At 35.4% G+C, this 17,189-nt stretch overlaps 1 pseudogene; it reads right to left on the reverse strand.

The window, feature by feature from the left end:
- Positions 1 to 3,488: 3,488 nt before the first annotated feature.
- On the reverse strand, positions 3,489 to 7,083 carry LOC125647194 (uncharacterized; annotated as a pseudogene).
- Between the last annotated feature and the right edge of the window lie 10,106 nt (positions 7,084 to 17,189).

The raw sequence follows: 17,189 nt of genomic DNA on the forward strand, positions 1-17,189 counted from the left end.
CTGTAGGAAAACAATGGAACAAACTGAGGCCACAATGTCAACAACCAGTGAACAAGTCCCATGTTCATCTGCTACATCTGTAAATCTTGTATCAACTGGAGAACAAGACCACAATTACTTCCATCCATGTCCATCTTTCCTTTGCGCTTCAAAGATAAACGATTACCATTGTAAGTATTACTTGAAGTATTTCAATTACCATACTTCATTCTGTTAAAATCCTACCAAATCCAACTAAGCTGGGTATACTCGGGAACACGTTTAGAATCAAGTGACCCGAATACAGTCAGTACATTACAGTAATAAAAATGTTGACCTATTGTAAAAACACATTATTTGGCATAGAAATAACCAACACATTTACTAATCATGTTTATTTCACCAGTGTACCTGGATTAAAAACATGTCTCAGAATAAGCCATATAAATATTTTCCGACTCAATAGACTTGCCCATCGGGATGCGTACGCAATTTCAGCTCACAATTAAGTGTGTCACCGGTCATTGTCGATTGACCAGAGTGCACCTGATCGTAAGAATCAAGTATGCTAAATAATTGACATAAAAACATTGTGTACACTTAGTTTTCAAAATGAAATTACCAGAAACTGTTTATATCTTCTTTTGATTTATTTATACACAGCAAAGATAAAAGAACTTGAAGAAGATATTGGGAAGTTAGAGCTAGAGATAGAGAGCCTACTTCGATGCAGACCTTCAATGTCTATTGATGCCATAAACAATGACCAAGAAAAGGTAAGAAAGAGGGAGAGATGGTTAGTTAGAGTTGACAATATAGTCTCATATTAAAGGTAACACATGCTCCTTATTTGTAAATCATGTCTTGAAAGACTCAATATATATAGTAATTTAAGGAAGTGAACATGAAAAAAACCATTCACAATATAAAAATATAATTACAATGCATCAAGAAAAAGAAGAAAACACTCCCATAAGTTATCTCCAGCTCCTCCAACTTCGTAACTTACTCAGAAGCACTTTATATTTCAATATTCAAAATAAATAAATTTTACTCGTTTCAATATGGTTGCTCCCAGAGATTTAAAAGATCCATTAATCTTTATGAAATATCTCCCTAGTCCCTACTGAAGAAAACTACATCTTAATGATTTCAGAATTCATTATATACATCAAAATGACAAATAACAACCCTTGTCACATTTTTATGTTCACTTCCTTTAAGCAAACATATGAGATTGTTTTGAAATTTTAAAAAAAATCCATTTCACTAAAAACCCGATTCCCTTCAATGAAAAAAGAATATTTTACAATCATGCAAATCAAAATAATGACTTTTTCAGATGCTTTTGTACACATCATTTCCATGTGACATCTTTGACATCATAGTGAAGACACTACAAAGATTTCAGCCCCTGAACTACTATGCAGGATGGAGTGTTGTAAATGTGAGCCTAGAAAATCAAGTTCTCTTAACTCTGATGAAGCTTCGACTCAACTTAAGGGATCTCGACTTGGCCGACAGGTTTTGTACAAGTCGGGCTACCATTTCAAACATACTTAACACTATTATAAGTGCCTTGCATGGAATCTTTTATAAAGGTGTTATGGTAAGACTAGGCATGCCCAGTCAACTGAAATGTAAGGGGTCACAACCTAAATCTTTTGAAGATTTCGGCTCTGTAAGAGCATCTATTGATTGCACTGAAATAACACAAGATGTGCCATCTGACTTTAGTAGACAAAGTGCCTCATATAGCAATTACAAGAGTCGGCATACTATGAAAACTTTAACTGCTGTTGCTCCAAATGGTTCTTGTGTTTTTGTGTCACCCCTATATCCTGGGTCAGTGTCAGATGCCAACATTGTTGAACATTCTCGGTTTTTAGATAATCTTATTCCAGGAGATTTAATTCTGGCTGACAAGGGATTTAACATACATGACAAGATGCCTTCTGGGGTTCAGCTCAACATCCCTCCATTTCTTGTTAACAAGACTCATTTTACAAGCAAAGAAGCTGATTTATGTTACAAAATTGCACGAAACAGAATTCATGTTGAAAGGGTTAATGAGCGGTTCAAAAATTATCAGATTTTAAGCCACATTCCAGCAAACTACAGACCTTTGTCTACAAAAATTATGCAACTTTGTGCATGCTTTGTTAATCTTCAAGCACCATTACTTAAAGAGATTGCTTAAACAATATTGTCTTCTTCTGTAGAACCATTGGGTCAATATCAACCAAACTAGGCACAAAGCATCCTTGGGTGAAGGGCTTTTAATTTTCATGACGTAAAGTTTGCTATGTGAGGTTATCATTTTGAAAAAGATAAAGTAATTTGGTCTGCAAACTTTTGAAAATTATTCCATTCATAGCAGCATCGTTTACGATTTTATTTTTACGTAGGCTGATGAAAGGTGAAGATAACAAATAGTGATCAATCTCATAACTCCTACAAGCAATACAAAGTCTTGTAATTTAGTACATACAACTTTCACTCCTTCTTTATGAGTCAAATCCTTTTTGAACAGGTCAGAAGTTGCCTGCTGTTGAAATATGTTTTATATTCTTTAAATAACAAGATTACCCTGAGCAGGTCAGAAGTTGTCTGCTGCTCAATATTTGTATAGACCTGTTAATTTCAAAGATATTAGACTTAATTCTTATTTGAGCAGGTCAGCCTCCCTGGGCTCAATTTATCTTGTGTAAGCTATATCTTATTATGGATCCTAGTATATATTATTTTCTAGTTTATCTTACTATAAATAATTACAACATCTGTATCTTATATTCAATTAGCCATATTTATCATTTGATCGGGATACTTTTATTTTTCATCTGGCATTCATTGGGTGGCGCAGCAACTTACATGCACCTTGTTGCATGTCTCATTGCTTGGTGGCAAGCTTTTTTTTGTGCACCACCTTTTTGACATCATTAGTGTTTTAGTTGTATATTGGCTTGGATCAATCTGTGTAATGTATATTTTTATTTGCACAGTTGCAAATTTAGTCCCATTTTTTATATTAAGTGGTCCCAGCCAATTAATTTTGTAAAATATTTCAACTATGACGTATTTTTTCTGTTTGTCATTTGTTTCAATAAATGACATAATCACTTAATATTGTTGTTTCATCATAATAATAGTCAGCTGTGACAAAGAACGAACTTCCGAATGCCAGAGGTCCTTCCAATATTATACATCTCTTGCCTTCAAAATTGTTGAATATAAATAAAATTCTTATGAAGTCCACTACCTATACACATGAGCTTGTATATTCATTCAAAATGTTTGTTTTTTCATGTGTTTATTTACAAAAAATATGTAATGTCAACATAAATATTGTAAACATAGTCAAAAGTGTTTTGATTTTGTGGTTTTAATATATCTTTTTAACATTTGTATGTTTTGTAAACTGGGTTTATACTTTTCAGCTCACAAGCACTATTCTGATCACGTTTAGTCTAGCATCTCTCTGTTTGTTAACGTTTTACATTTCTGGGGTATAGAGGATTCAAGTTTGTGCAAATTAAGTGGAGATAGTTCATAATTAGTAAAAAATTTGTAAAATCTTATAAAGATCTTCTCAAGAACCACTGGGCCAATTTCAAACAAACTTGACACAAATCATCTTCCAAGTGAAGGGGACCTAGTGACCTTTGACCTTCTTTGGAGAAAATCTAACCAAAACAATGTTTCACAAACTGTTTAAGGTAGAGCTTTCAGATGATACAGATTCCTATGTTTTCATGGGAATAAAGATTGTAAAAAATCTTTTATATTCACAGTACAAATGTAGTTGTGAGAATGTGGCCTATGGACCTTTTGTGTTTGTTAATGCTTGATAGAAAACTGTACAATCGTATGAAGACTATTGACAATACATTTATTCATATGAATGTAGTCTAAGCTGTATGGTATGCAATTGAAACTTCAAAATGTTTTTTTTTTAAAGAAACTATTGCTGGATGAAAATTTCCTTTCTGAAAATAATGAGTGGTGATGAAGTAATGACTTTAATCTTGCTTTCAAATGAAAAAAATTTGAATGGATATGAAACATATATGAGGATCTCATTATAGAAAAGTTAAACATTTTTACATTGCAAGAACTGGGATAAAATAAATTTCTAAGATCAATGACAGAAGGCACAGCATTAAAAAATTTCAATTGCACTCTACAGAAACAAAATAATGTCTATGTCTTGTTCACTTCTGGCATAAACTTATGAAAATAGAAATCGATGAGTTTTTCAATATTTATCGCCCAGTTATCATCCCTTGCAATACGTATAATTGCGAGATCTTCCTGTGTCCATACTACCAAATCACAGCACATTTTGTTTGCAATATGAAGTTGTCCTTGGACTTGGTGATAATAATCAGTGTTTTCTTTTAAATGCAATTGATCAGCTACTTTGTCTAAAATTAGAAAAGGTAAAGTTAAAACATTTTAATTGTTTGCATGCTGATGGTAAAGAAAAGAAAAATCATATTTTTAATACTTGGTGATTTTTAGCTCTTTCATTTCTTATCATTAGTGCAACAGTTAATCATACCAAGGAAAAATTCTTTGACAACTTCAACTGCATCTGCTATCTTCATATCTCTAGCTGAGTATGGGCACTTAACTTCAATCAGGTCAGGTTTCAAGTACTTAGCTGCCTCTGACTGGAAATGCAGAATATCTGGTGGGCAACATGGCTGATGATTGACAATGCCATCTGGAGAAGCCCCTATAACTCCAGATTCATGTAGTCACAATCCTGCACAAAAACAAATGAAACTGATATAAAACATGAATACTTTAGGAAAGCTGTAATATTAATTATCCTGGGGTTTAAATATACCTGTTTCATGTACAGATGCCCCTAAGACAGTGTATTTTTCAATGGCCATCTAATCGTTGGTTATCCCCCATGCTATTGCAGCACACTTCTCCAAGTTGTAGGCAGACAGCAATCTTTTCATCAAAGACTTACTAATCCTAAGAAAAAACATCAATATGACTGCTTTTACACCGAGATGTTAAAAACAAATAGTTGATTTAATTGAATATTGTGGATGTAAAACACATCTAATACATTCATGACAACAATGTGATACTAATACCTTTTCAGTCTAACAGCTCTTAAAACTTGTCCAAAATTAGAAGCTGTAATTCTCAACTTCCTAACTGCTGCCCACAATGCATTAGTCCTCTGCCCCTTAGTTTTCTCAACTGTGGTTTCAATGATGAGGCTAGTAACCTTAAGTTGCTGACGGAGCCAGTTATCCTGATCATTAACATGAAGAAAGTCTTCTGACAATAAAAGGTCTTCCAACAGTGGGACAGGTGGTTGCTGTATGGGAGCCTCAGGAGAAAGAATCCAGTGGAGTGCTTGAAAACAATTTTATAAAAATGTGAAAACAAGGAAAATTAAAAGTCACCATTATCAAGTAAACACAAAGTTTACAATTTCATATAGGCACTTAATAATTATACGAATAATAATTATATTCATTTAATCATGTGTATTTTAGGTTTAATAGGTTAATTTAGTAATAAAATCCTTGTATTGAGACATGATTTTTAATGCTCAGTTGTATGTGTATATGTCCTTCATAAAATAGAAAACCAACAAACAAACATGTTTAAAAAAACAAGTTTTAAAACTGAAAAAATATATATAATAAATACTTAAAATAATTCCAGAACATTTTCAACAGGAAACTAATTCATTAACTGCAGAGAGCAAAGAGTGATTGGGTTTAATTCCTGTTCAGTTCAAATACTTTTATTCTACTTCAATCTCTCAATCCCTCTTTTCCTCAAGAAATTATATACCAGTAAACGCCCAAGATTTCCAAGCATTTGATACAACACCTCATGATCACTATCATCAAATGGTCGTGAAAGAGCACTGTCAAGCATCAAACATTTGCCATCACAACATATAAAAGTAACAGTGAACTTGATGTATTGTACAGTTTTAAAGTCAAAAGATTTCCCCCCTCAATTTGAAAGATAGAAATAATTGAGGGTTGGGGGTGTCAGTTCAGCAGAGCAAGTAAAATGCCTATATTCATTTTGCAGTAAATATTATACAATACCATAGTAACACAACTAATCAGATGTGTCATTTTAAACTGTAACATCCCAGTACATTACTAATTACCTATAAGTTGGATCAGAAGATGGATACATTTCCTCAATTGTCTCAATATTCTTAGGTTGAGACTTTGGGCGTTTCAACCAACTACATCTCACATCAGTCTTACTAACATTCTTGTATCTGTAAATACACAAATGGACACAATTTAATGCATTCAAAATCATTCAGAGAAAACAAAGTTTGATTAGGAAGTGTCCTTCATCTTACCCAAAGAGAAGAACTGCAGCAACATGATGACATGAGTAATCCCTCAAGACGCATTCACAGGGAGAAGATTTAACGATATCATCATCCAATTCAATCTAACGTAATATATAAAAAGAAGGAAATGTTAAAGTTGTAAGATTTAGGAATTAGCCTATCTATTGTGCTTTATAAACACCCCCCCCCCTACTTTCTAATCTCAAAGACAGTAGTTGAGGTCGGATATTTTTACTAACCCTTCGGATTTCGGCGAGTTCCCCACCCCCAATATAATTAAAAGTAGATCTCCCTACTAACGCTTGGAGAAGATCTTATTTTACTTAGATTGCAAATATTTGATCTTAATAAATGTAATATTAAACATACATCGTCATACAACGTATTTAATATATTTCGGCATTATCCTTAGTCACCAGTTGTCAGAGTTGATGCATGATGCACGCATGGGAAAAAAACCATGTACAGCTAGAACATCGTACTGTGTTTTCCTGTTTACTTACCATTACTTTGTATGCTAAGTTCCTCATGCTGGCCTGAACTGTTCCCGTAATCACCCGATTTTCCTCATCATAGAGAAATCTGAGAACATGGTTACTATTCACAGAGTTCTCTGACCGCCGTTGTAGCTTTGCACGACCCTCAGTATATGAAGCCCAATATCGCAAGGAGATCGCCATGTATACTTGTTCCCGGAAGTGCCCGTTTAGGCGAAATCTCGAGTCACGCGAGATTGACTTACACGGCCTATTTTCAGCGCGATGATCTAACCACTCGGCCAACGAAATATTTCATCTCAATTCAGTACAGCAATGTATCATTCTTTTAAACAAAGTAGATTATTAAGCTTTGTCGTTTTTCGTGGTGTGTGATATTTTGTTTATGTAATAGGCCTATACGTCTTTTGATAAAGACGCGGGTTGCGTTGAAAATTTTAGGTTTATATAATCAACAGTGTCGTGGTCTTGTCGGTGCTTCCATCTATCAATATTGAGTGACCTTGTTCTTTACAAAATTACCTCGAGTGACCTTTGTCTAAAAATTATTTGCCTATTACTTATTTTAGGGATGGATAATCAATATTTGTTAAAAATTGTTGAAATAAGGAACGTTTTACTCAAACAAGGTATGTTCTCATTGACCTTGACCTTCTCAATATAACCTTGGCCCAAAAGTCCCCAGTCCCACGGAATATTTGTGATCAATTTCTGATGAAAGGTTTAGAAGATGTAAACTTTTATGTAAAAAAAAACACACCACTTCTGATATATAAGGTCTGAGTGACCTTGGTCCACAAGGCTTTGTCTTAAGGAATATTTTTGAACAATTATATCGGTTTTTGCTTTAAGAGATACGAGCTCGGAAGGACGGACAGACCTGAGAGCGACTATACATGCAGTGTGTGCTTCCCCGAAATTTATCGGGGAGCATAAAAATATGGACAGTCAGCTGTGTATGAGAGCTTTCATGTAAATGTAAACTTTTTTGGCTCAGTTTATAATTATGCTTCAAGTTTGTAAAAAGCATGGCCCCCGGGGGTAGGTTACATTGCTTTACCATAACAAGTTACAGACCGAGTTTGGTTTTTCAGTAAGTTATGGCATTGGACTTTGAAAAATCGCATGAATTATAAGTTTTCCGCACTTTGTTTTGCTTGCAGATATTGATTTGATATTTGGTACATTGCTTTGCCATAACAAGATACAGATCAAGTTTGAATTTAATATTTATCGTTTGGTCCTTAGATTTTTCATTTGAACTTAGCCCGGAAAAAGAGCGTGAATTATCAGATTTCTGCCTGGGGTTTTTGTTAGACTTGCAGATATTGATTTGATATTTGGTTTATAGCTTTGCCATAACAAGTTACATATCAATTTGAATTATGTGATTTTTCCCCCTGAGTTACGGCCGCTGGACTTTGAAAAATAGTGTGAATTATCAGTTTTTCGGACTTTTTTTTCTGATGTTGTACTTGCAGATATTCATTTGGTAATTAGTAAATATTTAGTTTGCTTCTACAAAGTTGATAAGGACTAGTGGAGTTACCTCCACACCAGCTTAAGTTTATATCCAAGTTTCTTATTTTTGTAGATAAGAGTACTACACTCATTACAACTTCTAGCATTGCAATTCAACAATGTAGCTAAACTGTTCACGATCACCTACATTTCACAGTTCATTGACTTGGTGAAAGACCTAAACCTAATTATGAATTTGTCTTTTTCCCTGGTCTAGTCTTTGTACCTGATTAGTAGTTGATTTCCAACCATTCCTTTCCCCGTTCCTCAATTTTCCACTTTACCATATCCTACGTAATGAACTTCGAATATTGTTGCCATGCAATACTCTCAAAATGCTTGTTAGTCCCCTACCGACGAAGTCGAAGGGGACTTTAGGTTTGCGCTCCGTCTGTCAGTCCAGTTTTCTGCACTTTTTCTCTGTTCTTGCAGATAATTATTTCATATTTAATACGTTGCTTTGCCATAACAGGCTACAGATCAAGTTTGAATTTGGTCCCCGTCCGTTGATTCTTCACTTAGTTATGACCCTTGGACTTAGAAAAATTGCATGAATTAGCAGTTTTCCGGACCCTTTTTGGTTGTGCTTGCAGATATTTATTTGATATTTGGTACATTACTTTGCCATAGCAAGTTACAGATCAAGTTTGAATTTGATTCGGTAATTTTTATGCCCCCGAGATCAAAGATCAGGGGGCATATTGTTTTTGTCCTTTCTGTCATCCTGTCTGAAACTTTAACCTTGGTAATGACTTTTGAACAGTAAGTGCTAGAGCTTTGGTATTTCACATGAGTATTCCTTGCGACAAGACCTTTCCATGGATACTAAACCTTTTGACCTTGACATTTGAACAACTTTTTAAAAAAAATTTGACATTGGTCATAACTTCGAAATGGTAAATATCAAAGCTTATATATTGCACATGAGCATTTCTTTTGACAAGATCTTTCTAATGGTACCAAGATATTTGTCCTTGTGACCTTGGCCATCTTTGGAATTGACCAATATCGGGGGCATTTGTGTTTCACAAACACATCTTGTTCACTAAGTTATGACCCTTAAAAATAACAAGTCATGAATTATCAGTTTTCCGGACATTTTTTTTTTGTGCTTACAGATATTCATTTGATATTTAGTACATTGCTTTGCCATAACAAGTAACAGATCAAATTCGAATTTTGTCGCGGTCCGTTAATTTTCACTAAGTTATAGTCCTTGAACTTAGAAAAATTGCATGAATTATCAGATTTCAGACTGGGAATTTTGTTGGGCTTGCATATGTTCATTTGATTTTTGGTTCATTGCTTTGCCATAACAAGTTACAGATCAAGTTTTAATTTTGCTATTTTTCGCTGAGTTTGTAAAATAGTGTGAATTATAAGTTTTTCGGACTTTTTTTTTTTTTTTTTAGCATTGCAAGTGGTTGTCGTCCATCGTGTGTTAACAATTGAACATTTTTAACTTCTTGGTAACTACTATTCCAATTTTTTTTCAAATTTGATATGAAGCTTCATTGGGACAAGGGGGGGCATAATTGTAAATTTCAGGACTCCTGGGGCCCTAGGGGTGGGGCAAAGACTGCCAAAAATTGACCAACTTTCAAAAATCTTCTCTAGAACCGCACATGTGTAAGAAAAACTAAATGCATAGTGATGTATAGCAGGACGGCCTCTACCAAAATTGTTGATTTTATGATCCCCTGGGTAGGGTTATTGACCCCAGGGCGGGGACAAATTTAGTAGATAGTGTTTATGTGTAAAACATTTATGAACATCTCCTTTAGTGCTATTAATACTAAATTGAAACTAAGTGGATATTAGAAGGAGTAGGTAGTCCTTTACCAAAATTGTAAATTGCAAGATCCTAGGGGTAAGGGTTTGGTTTCAGGGTGGTATCAAAATGAAATTAATTATTTGAAGGACTTATTCAAGTTTGTTGATACTGTATAAAATCTAAATGCATACTTAGGAATAGCAGAAAAGGGTGTACAAAAAATGGTGAATTTCACAACTCAGGGTTTTGACTCTAGGATGGGTCCAGATTAGTCATATCTTTTAAAGACAATACACATATTATATTATGTAAAATCTTTCATTAGTGTATGCACTTTATAAGGCAGTGAAGTTTTAAGAACACATCTTGTTATATACTGTTGCTGAATATTAGAATTTAGCTTAGATATTCAGAACTGGATTTTTTTCTTCTAGATTTCATAGTTCTTGGGGGGGGGGGGGGGTAGTGATCCTTGACCTCTGACCTGAAACATACAAACTCTTATAATTTTAGAACTGGAATTGATAGAAACATGGGACCTTCAGAAATGATAAAATCTACAACTAGTATAAAGGTCAAGTGACTTCAGTGGCCTTGACCTTTGAACATAAAATTGGTTACTGAAGAACCAGGTCTGATAGCGATATGGCTTCTACTGAAAGGATGATGAGATCTACAAATTAGTATCAAGGTCAGTTGACTCCAGTGACCTCTGGCCTTGAACATACAAATTCATAATTTTAGAACTGAAATGATAGAGACATGGGGCGTTCAGAAATGATAAGATCTACAGACTAGTATCAAAATCAAGTGACCTCTGACCTTAGAACATAATGGCATTACTTCAGAAATGATGAATGTATGATGAGATTTACAAATCAAGGTCAAGTGACTCCCTTGACCTCAGATAATAAACTTGGTATTACTGTAGAACTAGGTCTGATAAAGATATGGAATCTTCGGAAATAGTAAAAGGATAGTGGGATCTGCAAATTGGTATGGATTTTGACTTTATAATCGGTAGATATATTATAATCAAATCTTGTTTTAAAAGTTGTTTATAATCACATTGGTAACATGATTCAAAGGATTTAAACTATCCATTCACAAAAAGGACCAGCGAAAGTTGGTATGGAAACATCAACATACTATTGATTATATTTGTTGCAACTTTTCTCCATTTCGCAATTTGTTTTCACGGAAATTATAAATGCACTAGAAATGGGTATCTATGTCATTGCGTATTTGGATCCGATCATTATTAACACGTAATATGAATAAACATGAGGAAATTGAATGAGTTTACAATGCAGCAACCAGTATTACGAAACGAAACTTTGCATGGACCTGTATTTCTCGCAAATTATTGCAATGAAGAATAATACTTTCATTTCAAAGCCAATGCAGGAATTCCCTGACTATCCGTAGAGCAAATACCATCATTGTGTGGCTCTAGCATTGTTCAAATCTCTAGGGAGCCAATGCAAATATCGGGCGATTCTCAATGGTCAATGCAGGTATTGGACCACTCAACTTTTTCAAAGGCCAATGTAGGCAAAGGACTACTCTTTCAGTCATAGGCTAATGCAGGCATTGAACCAGTTTCTCAAGAGCCAATGCAGGCATAGGACCAATCTGTCAAGAGCCAATGAAGGCATTGGGTCTCTCTCTCTCTCTCTCTCTCGAGAGAGAGAACCAATGCAGGTATTGGACCACTTTCTCAAGAGCCAATGCAGGCATTGGACGACTCTCCCAACAGTTAATGCAGGCATTGGACCACTATCTCAAGACTAAATGGAGGCATTGAACTACTGTATTACATTGATTGTATCTTGCTTAACGTCTCACTCGAGGATTTTTCACTCATATGGAGACGTCACCAAGACCGGTGAAGGGCCTATGCTCGGCGCTTACGGTCATTGAGCAGTGAGGGTTCTTTAGCGTGCCACACCTACTGTGACACGGGTCATCCGTTTTTAAGGTCATCTCCGAGGACCCGTGACATTCACACCTGATGCCTAGCATTTGGCGATGTAACTGTCACTACCTGTTTTAACGACTTAGGTCTGTCGCGGCCGGGATTCGAACCCCGGCCTTCCACATGCGGGGCAGAACACTGCATGATCCAGATATGTATTGAGGAATGCGAGTGAGTATCTCAGGAACTATATGTAATTATCCAGAGCCATTGCATATCTCGATTAAAGTTGTTATGAAGAAATGATGCAGGCAGTAAATGAGACTTTTCCGGAGTCAATTTTGTAAAGCCAACGCAGGGATTGAATGATCTTATGTGTTACACCAATGCAGGCCTGAGACGATTGTTTTCCAAAGTCAATTCAGACATTCATTGATCGATTGAAAATTGTTTAACGTCCCTCTCAAGAATATTTCACTCATATGGAGACGTACCATTGCCGGTGAAGGGCTGCAAAATTTAGGCCTATGATCGGCGCTTTTGCCGTCTCATCCGAGGGACCGCCCCATTTAGTCACCTCTTACGACAAGCAAGGGGTACTAAGGACCTATTCTAACCCGGATCCTTACAGAATTGCAGGCATTGAGTGTATTTCTATGTACAGTCAAGCATTGTATGGCCTTTTATATAGAGCCAATGCAGTCAATTTACTTTACCATTTCATAGATTTAAATGAGATTACTAAAATTTCTTGGCTCATGAGAAAGGAAACAAGAAAGACTGATACACATTCCAATCACTTCTGTTCAGTTGGAATTCATTATTTTATTTATTCTAATAGAAAAGTCTGTTGCAGGACCTGATCATTTCATTTCTGCCATCAACTCCAGCATTGAAGAATATTCAATCCTGCTTGTAGGGCTTCTACTGCAAAATTGTGATAGATCGATCAATTGCCTAGCAATATATGTGTAGAAAAAACAATAAATTTTCAAAGGTGTTGATCATATACTGTCTCACGATTTTTGAAAAAAATATTTTTCATATTTGATGTCAAACATTAAAAATATAACTGATTAAATGATGACAGCCAAAATTTTGAACTTCTGAACGCAAGAATAAAAGCAATATTTTAGCCTTAAATCTGTGTTATGTAAACAATCGTGAATCAGTCGCCTCTTACTACAGTTCAGAAGAAGTGTTTTTGTATCACTATGGAAGATTGTGTGTGTAAGGTGAAGATAACGAACAGTGATCAATCTCATAACTCCTACAAGCAATACAAAATAGATAGTTGGGCAAACACGGACCCCTGGACACACCAGAGGTGGGATCAGGTGCCTAGGAGGAGTAAGCATCCCCTGTTGACCGGTCACACCCGCCGTGAGCCCCATATCCTGATCAGGTAAAGGAGTTATCCGCAGTCAAATCAGTGTGACAAGAACGGCTTAACAATCGGTATGAAACACGTCAGACAGCATTTGACCCAATGCGAGGTTGTATTGACGAACTAGATCGTTATAACGACCATAGAATTTGCGAAATGCTGACTTCAATCGAGACTGTTGAAATCCCTGTACCATCAACTTGCTTGTCAGTAGCTTACCTCGATTTAAAAACTGACTATACCCAGAACAAGCTCTTGCATATCGAATCAGTTGTGTGATATCATGTTCGTATATGTATAATTCATGTTAATTATTGTAAAAGTCTGAAGATAAAGCATTAAAAAAACATCCCGTTGGAATCCGGGTTAGAATAGACCCCCAGTACCCCCCTTGCTTGTCGTAAGAAGCGACCGCAAAAACCGAGGTCACGATAAAGATACTTCCCTGTTCAATGGCCATAAGCGCCGAGCATAGGCCTAAATTTTGCAGCCCTTCACTGGCAGTAGTGACGTCTCCATGTGAGTGTAATATTCTCGAGTAGGCCGTTAAACAATATATAATCAACCAATCAACACTTGAGCTTTGAGGAAGGGAAATTTGTCAAGAAAGTATGAAATTTCAAGAAAAGGATGAGCTTGTTCTGCGTATAGTCAGTTTTTAAATCGAGGCAAGCTACTGACAAACAAAACTACACTGTACAAGTCTTCAATTAAACTATCACTGAGAAATAGAAATCACTTGTACCCCGCAAGGATTCACTTAGCAACAGACTGAGGGAGCGTCGAACGAGTAAACCGCCATCTTGGTTCTATGCATAACCGGAGCATGTATTTTATTAATCAAATTTGAAAACGCAAGATGGTGTTTTCAACGAATCCTGATATAGAAGAGATGTGTAGGCTAGATATGTAGGCCTAATGTTTACTGCGCATCGCAAGATCGACTTTTGAGACGCTCCAACAGGAAGTAGCGGATTTTAAAAAAAATAATTGTTTTAATATAAACCCGACATCACACAAAATACGTAATGTATCAGAAAATGCTACATGAAAAGCGATTTCTTGACTTTATAAAAGTATTAAACTAAATTATAACTTACCATAACATATGCAGCATTGTCGCCTATTAAATCCGACACAGTAAAATGTAAAGAATTCACAGAATGTGATCCACATGTCATCGATTTGGGGAGACGTCATGTAATATCTGTACATTTTGTAATGCATGACGCATTATATGCTTTGATAGGCGGATCAAGCAATCCCTCAAGTGAAAATATATTTTATAATGAAACAGCAAAGTTGCAAGTACTTATTTATTTTGCAAACGATATCGTTGACAGAATTAGTATCCGACGAGTTTTTACCGTTAATGTTTTGTGCACTTAATAAGTGTATAAAAAAAAAAAATATGTACGCCTTGTTTAACATTCAGAAAAAAGTCAAACAAAGGTATTTTATTCTACACGGTTTGTTCTGTTGATTTTCTATTTCATAGAAGGCATACAACTTTACGGTGCTACAATATGAAATTTTAAAAAAAAGAAAGTAGTTTTGGGTTGTAAAGGGGGCAACTGCCACGGTGGCCGAGATGTTAGAGCGTTCGCCCCGCATGCGGAAGGCCGGGGTTCGAATCCAAGCCGCGACAGACATAAGTCGTTAAACCAGGTAGTGATAGTTCCATCGCCAAACGCTTGGCAACAGGTGTGAATGTCACGGGCCCTCGAAGATGACCTTAAAAACGAATGTCCCGTGTCACAGCAGATGTGACACACTAAAGAACCCCCAGTGCTCAGTGGCCGTAAGCGCCAAGCATAGGCCTAAATTCACTAACCTGTGATGGTTCACTAACCTGTGATAAACTATTCTGTGATGGTTCACTAACCTGTGTTAAACTATTCTGTGATGGTTCACTAACCTGTGTTAAACTATTCTGTGATGGTTCACTAACCTGTGATAAACTATTCTGTGATGGTTCACTAACCTGTGATAAACTATTCTGTGATGGTTCACTAACCTGTGATTAACTATTCTGTGATGGTTCACTAACCTGTGTTAAACTATTCTGTGATGGTTCACTAACCTGTGATAAACTATTCTGTGATGTTTCACTAACCTGTGATAAACTATTCTGTGATGGTTCACTAACCTGTGATTAACTATTCTGTGATGTTTCACTAACCTGTGTTAAACTATTATGTGATGGTTCACTAACCTGTGTTAAACTATTCTGTGATGGTTCACTAACCTGTGTTAAACTATTCTGTGATGGTTCACTAACCTGTGATAAACTATTCTGTGATGGTTCACTAACCTGTGATAAACTATTCTGTGATGTTTCACTAACCTGTGATTAACTATTCTGTGATGGTTCACTAACCTGTGATAAACTATTCTGTGATGGTTCACTAACCTGTGATAAACTATTCTGTGATGTTTCACTAACCTGTGATAAACTATTCTGTGATGGTTCACTAACCTGTGATTAACTATTCTGTGATGGTTCACCAACCTGTGTTAAACTATTCTGTGATGGTTCACTAACCTGTGTTAAACTATTCTGTGATGGTTCACTAACCTGTGATAAACTATTCTGTGATGGTTCACTAACCTGTGATAAACTATTCTGTGATGGTTCAAATCTTGACTAGAAAGACATGGGTCATCTATCCTATCTGCAAAACAGAAGAATGTAGTTCAAATTTAGAAACAATCTTATTATTATCCTTATTATTATTATGAATAAATATCAGCAACAAATTCAATGTAATAATGCTCTGTTGCATCATAATACATGTAGGCAGAACAATACCACTTTGTCCCATATGCGACAAAATTCAAACGTTTTACCCCTGTAGAACAATAATAAAGTTTTAAACAACCAATTCTTGAGTTGCACCATTTTCAAACAAAGTGGAACAAAAAAATTTCATATTGTTTTTTGTTTGAAGTGGGTGATAGTTGGAGTTGGGAGTCCAAATGGCCTTACAAAAACTTACTACAATGTTTGTAAAATAGAATAATGTTTAAGATTGAAATAAAAAAAAAATCAGGACTCATTTTATGTACATTGTTTTCCAATCACAATTTCCAGATGCACCTGTATTTACTAAAGTAGGGGAACACTAAAGAGCAGCCTAAAATATAGAGACTTAGTGCCATTCTTCCCAAGGAACAATAATAATGATCATAATAATGATTACTTAATTTGACATATCACAATTTTTCTTTAAAATTAGACTTGATATTTAAAAATACATCAGATAAACTAATCATGCTGCTTATGAGGATTATTTCTGTGCTATATTTTCGGTCATTGGCCCTATTTTTCAGGGATATCATATATTATTATACATGTACAATGTCATCTATCAATAAGACAATATGGCTACCAAGCTAAGAACTTTCATTTAATGTAAAATCATTATAACTGCATTTCTACATCTTTGGAATGCTTCCTCAATAATCTGTGAAAAAGAATTTTACATACATGTATATATAGACATTATTGTGTTTTCCTTTACGTTTACTATTTGTACATACACATGTATACATATAGATACACGTAAAATATCCACAAATTGGCTAAATAACTATGACCCCAGATTGTTATGAAGAATCAGAACAAGTAGTAAACTGACTTCTTAATTGAAATGTTATAATAACAGTTGTCTTATTTATTATATTGATGGAGTTGGTTAAAAATCCCTGCTGACTGCTTATATACCCAGTTTGGTTCATCTGAGTCGTGATAC

The sequence above is a fragment of the Ostrea edulis genome, chromosome 6 (assembly GCF_947568905.1).
Source record: "Ostrea edulis chromosome 6, xbOstEdul1.1, whole genome shotgun sequence".
Classification (NCBI taxonomy): domain Eukaryota; kingdom Metazoa; phylum Mollusca; class Bivalvia; order Ostreida; family Ostreidae; genus Ostrea; species Ostrea edulis.